Here is a 9,432-nt window from a genome sequence, read left to right as displayed (position 1 = left end):
CGGCATCATCATTGATATCCATGTTAAGAAGCACGGCATCAAGAGGATCTTCAACATTAATCAAGGCACTTGTGTCATCCACTATCACCGCCATGACAATGTCCACAAATGAACACACCTCCGTGCTATTGGGTTGTCTTATTGATTTGCACACATAAAATACCACCTTCTCATCACCCACACGGAATGTCAATTCCCCTACTTCCACATCAACCAATGCCTTCCCCGTAGCTAGGAAAGGTCTTCCAAGAATGATTGGCACCTCAAAATCCACTTCGCAATCCAATATCACAAAATCCGCCGGCAATATGAACTTATCAACACGAACAAGTACATCATCAATTATGCCCAAGGGACGCTTCATAGATCGGTCCGCCATTTGAAGTCTCATGGAAGTTGGTCTCGGTTGACCGATCCCCAAGGTCGTGAAAACGGAATATGGCATTAAGTTGATACTAGCCCCCAAGTCACATAGGGCTTTAGCAAAATCCGCACTACCAATAGTGCACGGAATAGTGAAAGCACCCGGATCCTCGAGTTTTGGGGCCATAGAATGAACAATAGAACTCACTTGGTGCGTCATTTTAATTGTCTCACACTCCATCGACCTCTTCTTGGTTACCAAATCCTTCATAAATTTTGCGTACCCCGGCATTTGTTCAAGGGCCTCCACCAATGGCACATTTATAGTAAGACTCTTCATCATTTCAATGAACTTTTTGAATTGGTTGTCTCCTTTTTGCTTTGCTAATCTTTGCGGGTAAGGTGGAGGTGGCCTAGGCACGGGTGACTTAGCCTTGGGCACCGCCGGCTCGGGTATATCAATAATGTGTTCCCTAGACGGGTTCACGGCATCTTGAGTCTCTACCCCGGCCTCATTATCAATATCAATCCGCACATCATTTGTCACTATTGGTTCAACCACATTGTCAACACTCAAAGGCACATCATCATCATGCGACTCAACTTCATCATTCACAACCCGATTCTCATCCGAGGCATGCACATCACCGCCTCTTCCACTCCTAGTTGTAACTGCCATCACATGATTGTTACCCCCCTTTGGGTTCACCACCGTGTCACTTGGTAGCGCACCTTTAGGTCGGGTATTTAAAGCTTGAGAAATTTGTCCTATCTGCACCTCTAGGTTCCGGATAGATGTGTTATGTGAAGCCAATTGTGCGTCAGAATCTTGGTTCTTTTTCATCATCTGGTCGAACATCATCTCTATCCATCCCATATCACTTCCGGAAGAACTAGGCCCTTGCGACTGAAAGGGGGGTGGATTGTTTGGTTGTTGGAACATGGGGGGCCTTTGAAAGCCTTGCCCCTTACCACCATTATTCCACCCTCCTTGATTACTATTGTTGTTGTTCCAATTGTTGTTGTTCCCGTTCCAATTGCCTTGGTTGTTTCCTTGATTACCCCAATTGTTGTTCCGATTGTTACTGTTCCAATTGTTACCACCTTGTTGTTGATTATTGTTATTCCAATTTCCGCCTCCTTGTTGATTGCCACAATTGCCTTGGGGGCGCCATTGTTGATTCCCTTGATTTCCTCTATTGCCTTGGTAGTTATTGACATATTGGCATTCCTCACTTTGATCATCATAACACTCGTTCGAATAACCACCACCATAATTGTTGTTGCAAATTGCTCACCATTACCTTGAGGTTGTTGTTGCCCTCTTTGCCTCCTTTTTAGCATAGAAACATTCTCCATTGCATTGACTTGGCGCGGATTTTGTACTTGTTGCAATTGCGCCTTCGCCAACTGATTCATTGTTGTTGTAAGTTCGGCAATAGCTTGGCCATGGTCATTCAACTCCTTGTGCAAATGGATGACCGTGGGGTCACCTTGGGGTACATTCGCTCGGCTTTGCCATGCCGAAGAGGTGTCGGCCATTTCATCAAGTACATCATAAGCCTCTTGGTAAGAAAGTTTTATAAAGTTCCCACCGGCCAATTGGTTCACAATGCACTGATTCGTGGTGTTGATGCCCCTATAGAAAGTCTGCTGGATCATCGCCTCAGTCATGTCGTTGTTAGGGCACTCCTTAACCATTGTTCTCTCCCAGATCTCGTGCAATGGTTCCGTTGGCATTTGCTTGAAAGCTAGAATCTCATCCCGAAGAGCTGCCATATGACTTGGAGAAAGAACTTGGCAATAAATTTGTCCGCCAATTCATCCCATGTGGTGATAGAATGATTGGGTAACCTTTCTAACCAGTCCAACGCTTTACCCCGAAGAGAAAACGGGAAAAGCCTCAATCTCAACGCATCCTCTGACACGTTTGTTTGTTTGCTGCCCCAGCAAGTATCTACGAACCCCTTCAAGTGCTTGTATGCATTTTGGTCGGAGGCGCCCGTAAAATATCCCCTTTGCTCGAGCAAGGTCAACATAACATTTGTGATTTGAAAGTTCTCCGCCCGGATTCGGGGAGGAACAATGGCACTCGCGTACCCTTGATTAGGAAGAACCCTTGGGACTGGTCTTGGCGGTGGCGGAAGAGGGTATGGAATAGGATTGTTGTCACTTGCGTTGGCCGGACGGCCTCTACGTGGAACTTGAGGTGGTATAACCTCTTCGGGCTCAAGATCCTCTACCTCCTCCCCCGCGTTCACGTTGCCAAGAGGGTCGTTTGCATTGAGAGCCATAGTACCTGAATGATTGACACAAATAGAATTAGTAAACAAGAAGGAAAGAGAAGCAAAACACAAAACTAACTAAACCGATAGTCAACACCGTAAGCTCCCCGGCAATGGCGCCAAAAAGTGATCGCGGCCGTCTCAACACTACACAATGGTAGGAAGAGTGGGTAGCAATAACTAATACCCGAATAGTGGATCGGGGTCGAATTTCCACAGGGAGCTAGTAAAGGAGTTATAATATCGGTCTAGCCTAGAGTTGCGGTTGTGCTTCTAATTGCACTCCTAACATTTTTGGGGGTTTTTATATTTAAAACTACTATTGTAATCTAAGGATTAAAGCTAAATTATGCTAAGGGAATATTGCTAAGTTGTGCTTAATATAGGAAAAAGGCACTAGGGTCGTGACACTACCTAGGTGGCTAGCTAACGGGAAGAAACTACTAAGGGGAAATTGATAAATCTGGGTTTAGTGCTATGGCCGTTGCACAATTGCACTCATTCTCACACCTCTCGGTAGAGAGAACGATTTGCCCAATTGACTCTCTCGAGACCAATTAGGTAGGCCAATTAAACCGGGCAACTAGGGCTCAAGTAGGGTAGTTACTCTTTCGAGGTTTAACCCGTTAATTGGAACTACCATTCTCATGGGTCCATCCCAATTCCTTGTTGGGTTAACTTTTAGGGTCATTTGACTCTCTCTCTCAAGAAGAGTTAGACCCACTAAGCTTGAATTCATGTTTGCAACCACAAATTCTAGATTGAAACACAAAATCAACCCAAATAACAAATACCCAATCTCAATCTCACCTTAGAATGCAACACCCATTAACTACCCACACTAGGGTTGAGCCACAACCCTAGCTAATGGGTTTATCTAGACATAATTAAAGAAGAAACAGTAGAAATAGATGATGAAATGAACATAATAATTGATTAATATTTAAAATCTATGATATTCAAGAGTAAAAATGCCAAAATAGGCTACAAAACACTTCTCACGAGCGCAGCTCTTGTTTAGCAGCTAAAACATAACCTAAAAATGTTAAAAAGATCTATTGATACCGAGCTAGAAAATTTGGACAAAAATGCCCCTTCGGGGTAGGCGCGGACCGCGCAAAAAGGGAGTGCGACCGCATTGGCTCTTGGACTCTTGAACTCTTTTCTCTGAAGTTGGGACCGCGGACCACGCAAAAATGTAGCGCGGCCGCGTTTGAAGATGGGCGCAGACCGCGTATGAATTGAGCGCGACCGCATGGCAGTACTTTGGCAAAAACACCATCTCTCTGAATCTCATCCACGCGGACCGCACTGATTTGTAGCGCGGCCGCGTGGAACTTTTCCTTGAATTTGCAAGCCTCTAAACCTCACAAGCGCGGACCGCGTAAAGAGGAGCGCGGACCGCGCAGAAATGCCCTTGATGAACCAGTCTCTGAATATCCTAGCGCGGCCGCGTGGCAAAACAGTGCGGTCGGCGCTAGGTCTTCTTGTTCCCCACTTCAATTGGTCTTTGACACATGGCAGGTTTCACTCCGTTTTGAGCCGATCTTTGACATTTGTCATCTTGTCGCTCAAACCTGCAATCAAGCGCAACTTGTAAGCATTTTGGGACTATTTTGTGGCAATTTCATAACAAAAGCAATAGCAAGTAGGGGTATAATCATGTTAAAATCCTAACTTATCAACTATGTGCTCTTAAGTTTTAAAAATTGCATTTTTATCCTCCCCAATTTACGTGCGCAGTCCGGGCATTTTTCCAAAAAGCTTTTATGTTGAAAGTTAATGAAAATAAGAATTTTTGCCTAAAAAGTTGACTTTAGTTGACTTCGGTCAATGTTTTGAGTAAACAGACTCGGACCCATGTTTTGATGGTCCGATGGGTTCGTAATGAAATATGGGACAAGGGGCGTATCCCCGGAATCAAATTCCGAGGTCCCTCGCTCGAGTTATGATTTTTTGTTGAAAATTGAATGTCTGAAAATCTAATGGTTTTTAAAAATTGATTGATATTTGGCCTTGTTGATACCGGGTCCGTATTTGGTTTCCGGAGCCCGGTACAGGTCCAATATAATATTTATAACTTAGTTGTGAAATTTGGTGAGAAACGGATTGGTTTGATGTGATTCGGACGTCCGGTTGTGGAGTTAGAAGTTTTAAAGCTTTCTTGAAAATTTCATTCAATTTGGAGTTCAATTCGTAGTTCCAGGTGTTATATGTTTTGGCGCTTTGATCGCTTGAGCAAGTTTGTATGATATTTTAAGACTTGTATGCATGTTTGGTTTGGAGCCTCGAGGGCTCGGGTGAGTTTCGGATAGGCTACGGGATAGTTTGGACATTGGAAAAATCTGGTTTTTTTGACTTCAATGTCATCTGGTGTTTTCTTCTTCGGGTTCGTGAAGGAACTCTCACTAACGCGAAGAGTAAACTGGGGCAGGATGAGTTTCTTCTTTGTGAACACGAAAGCTGGGACGCGAACGCGGAGCAATGAGGGCATTACCCTTCATGAACGTGGCTAGCCTCTCGTGACCGTAGGCATGGGACCTGGGGCAGGGGAAACTGATCAATACTCTTTGCGAATGCTGCACAGGGCTCGCGAACACGTAGGCTGGTGGGTATAAGTCTTCGTGAACGTGAAGGGTATCTCACGAACGCGTAGGCTATTTACGTCGCTGCTTCGCGAATACAAAGAAGGTGTGACGCCCAGACTTTAAGAAATTTCAAATGCGGGTTGTTACCCATTTTTCATAAACTCTCCATCAGAGCTCGGCCTAGGTGCGATATTGAAGGGAAAACTAAACACCAATTCATAGGTTTGTGCTCTTCAACTCACTATCTTCCATTTCTAACATCACCCGTTGAATTCCTAGCCCTAATCTTTGTTCTTTCATGGTAGAAAACTAGGGATTTAGGAAGAATTGGGGGGGTTTTGCAAATTGGGGATTTAGACCACGAATTGAGGTCGAATTCCAAAAGGAATTATATATCCGAGCTCATGTGTGAATGTGTAAATGCATTTTGGTCCGAACCTCAGGTTTTGACCAAGCGGGCCCGGGGGTCAGTTTTTGACTTTTTGGGGAAAAGTTTGAGAAATCTAGATTTATGCATTGTAGTTGATTCCTTTAGCAACAATTGATGTTATTGAGTTAATTGTGTCTCGATATGAGTGGTTTGGAGGTGGATACTAGAGGAAAAGCGATAATTGAGCATTGATTGGCTCGCGAAGCGAGGTAAGTGTCGTGTCTAACTTTGACTCGAGGGATTAGGAAGCCTTGACTTATTTGCTATATGAAATTCATGTGAGTGGTGTATAGGTGAGGTGACGAGTACCTATGCGCCGCCAAATTTATATGTTTTTGCCTGTTTCTTTCCCGTTGTTCTCATATTGTCTCTTTTCCTCTCATAACTGCAACATGCCTTACTTGTATTTCCATGCTTGATTGCTACTTGTTAGACATTGTTTCCCTTTGCTGAAAGTATTAGTTATTTCGTAGTTTCGTTGCTTTCATTTATTTGCTTAAGCTGGTTATCGGTACTTTCAAGTCATATTCTGGGTTGGTCTCGCTGAGTAGTATTTCTTGTGTAAAGTCTCATAGTGTATAAGCTTCCTAATTATTTTGGTTTGAAGTTGAGCCTTGAGAATGGTTATGTGACTTAAATTGTGAAATTTTTGTACTTGTTGAATAACTGATAATATGTACGGTGGGATCGGGTTGCGCGCCGCAACGGGTGGAATAAGGGTGATATATTGAGGAGGAATAAAGGTGAAATAATATGTACGGTGGGATCGGGTTGCACACCTCAACAGGTATAATAAGGGTGAATTGTGATTGTGATTATTGTGATATGGTGGGATCGGGTTGCACGCCGCAACAACCTATATGCTTATACTTTTCCTTGATTGAGTTAGCTGAACGGTAGTCTTAAATTGCACTTCGAGAACTGTATTCATTTCTTGCAAGTTACTGTTCTATTTATCGTGTCTTTCTTTCTACTTTTAGTATACACTGTACGCAGGTTATATTGTGATCGCCTCGCCGTAGCCTCGTCACTCCTTCATCAATGTTAGGATCGACACTTACCAGTCCATGGGGTCGGTTGTACTGATAATGCACTCTGCACTTCCTCTGCAGATTTTGGAGTAGGTTCGGGATGGTCGAGAGGTTGGCTGTAGGATTCACTTGCTTGGAGACCCAAGGTAGTCCTGTTGGCATCCGCAGGCCCTGGCGTCCCCTTCTATACCCTGTACTTTACTGTTTTCTTTATTACGCACAAACAGTTGTATTTTCTTTTGGTCAAATACTTGTAGTTAAATCTTAGAATGTTCGTGAATTGTGACACTGGATTTTGGGTAGCAACAGTATATAATCAGAGTTGTTATTTATTTACATCCGCATTCATTTCGGCTTATTTTAGTTTGGTTATTGTTAATTACTGAAACGTACAGGAATTGTCTAATAAAAATCTAACGTTGGATTGCCTATAAAGTGTGATGTTAAGCGCCATCACGGTCCCGATGGTGGGATTCCAAGTCATGACAAGTTGGTATCAGAATACTAGGTTGCCTAAGTCTCACAATTTACGAACATGCTTAGTAGAGTCTGAGGGATCGGTACAGAGACGTCTCTACTTATCTCCGGCTACAGAGTTTAGGAACATTTTTATTTTTATTCTTCTTTGTTATGTGATTTTGTTCTCTCAATGCTAATTGAACTCTTCTACTCTTGTTCTCTCGTTGATAGCGATAACGCATACCGCATCTTCAGCTGAGTGGCAGCCAGAGCCCCCAGCAGCAGCTCCTACGAGGGGTAGAGGCTGAGGTCGAGGCAGGGGCAGAGCTCATCCTCGAGCTCGAGCAGCAGTACCAGCGGTAGAGCCTCAGGTAGTTTGATAAGGAGGCTCCGGCCTAGACCGTCCCAGCAGGACCAGCTCAGGTCCCAGAGGGGTTCATCGCCACCTTGGTATTTCAGGATGCTTTGGTCCGTCTAGTGGGTCTCATAGAGAGTGTGGCACAGGCTGGCACATTTCTTATAGCACCAGCCGTCTTTCAGTGTTACATCTCGCGTCTTCGTACGTTAAAGTTTCGTCCACAGTTAATCGACGTAGACTCGGGGATGAGATCATCTTGAGGTTATACGCATTTATGCTATTTATAACAAGCGATAAGTAAGTGCCGTGAAGGATAAAAGGTAAACGAATCAAAGAAAATGAGTTTCGTTGAAAGTTGTCGATTTGGGTTAAAATATGATACGAGCTACAATACTCGCATTCGTGGACTAATTCCATACAAGGTACCCCACGACCACGATTGTAGAATACGTAAAGTGTATTAAAAGTGAGTAGTATTTTAAGTAAGTTAACATAATTCTTAATTATATGAGTAATTGGTTGATTATTGGTTAATGAGGGATTAATTAGTTAAATAAGTCATTAGTGGGTAATTAAGACTTTGGGGATAAAGCCTAAGAGGCCAAAAATGTGGCAGCCCCCCTTAAAATTAATATGACTCTTAAAAGTCTTGCAAGATGTCATATTTTGAAGATTAAAGTGGCTTAGTCACCACTTGAAGTGGTCCCACATCCCTTTCAAACACATTGTAAGATTTGAGACCATTTTTGCTTCATTTGGTCTCTTAGATTTTCAAGAGGTTTAAGTGTACTGTTCTTGCTATTAGAAACTCACGTTAGAAATATTGAAGGAAATCATAACATTTTCCTATCTCAATACCAAATAACACATGATAAAGCACTTGGTAGGGATTGGATTTATGTTACTATCGTGAGATTTTTGCAATTATAAGGGAATACGGTGCAATATTTCTCAAGAAAATCGGTTCACGTATGTAAAAGTTATCCTTTCTTTCCTTTTGGCATGATTTATACGACACAAACGAAACGAGCAAATACATAACTTCCATAAATGACTCTATTCATAGAAATACTAGAGATGCCTATGTTCTTGATTCCCATATGTCTTATTATTCTATCGTATGTTCATGAGTCTCCGAAAATACGTAAGTTGATAAAGTTTATTTCATGATATTAATCAAAGGCATAATGGTCTTATGACGCTCCGAGGGATATTATTGACGTACTTCTCATGCATTGCATTCATTTACATTGACCCATGACCAGATGGCGTTATATAAGCGTCTATATATATATATATATATATATATATATATATATATATATATATATATATATATATACATATATATATATATATGTGTGTGTGTGTGTGTGTGTGTGTGTGTGTGTGAGGGGGGGATATGGGAAAAGGTTACGGTGTTACATACGCACCACAACCTGATCAGTTGTTATATGTTGATGATTTTGCCCCACAGTGGCCGAGGTGATATGATGGGATACCCTCAGAGGCTTGATGATGTTATGTACACTATGCCTATGCATGACACGAAATTTACACGCACGTGCATGGCATTATAACTGTTTCAGGATTAACAAAGTTATTTAGACTTACAGGCGGAACTCCTTATTCCATGTTTCTTATATGTCTCTTATGTACTGATTTTTACGCATCACATACTCGATACATTATTCGTACTGACTTCCTATTTCTTGGGGCCTGCGTTTCATGCCTACAGGTGCAGGTAGACAAGCTGACGGTCCCCCTCCTTAGGATCCTTGATCTGCGAGAGTTGGTGTGCTCCAATTGATCCGGATATGCTTTTGACCTTGGTATATGTTTGCATACACATACGGGTATGACAGGGCCCAGTCCCTTCCTTGTACAATTGTATGTTCTAATAGAGGTCTATAGGCCG

This window comes from Nicotiana attenuata, unplaced genomic scaffold (genome assembly GCF_001879085.1).
Source record: "Nicotiana attenuata strain UT unplaced genomic scaffold, NIATTr2, whole genome shotgun sequence".
Classification (NCBI taxonomy): Eukaryota; Viridiplantae; Streptophyta; class Magnoliopsida; order Solanales; family Solanaceae; genus Nicotiana; species Nicotiana attenuata.
This window is presented reverse-complemented; position numbering follows the sequence as displayed.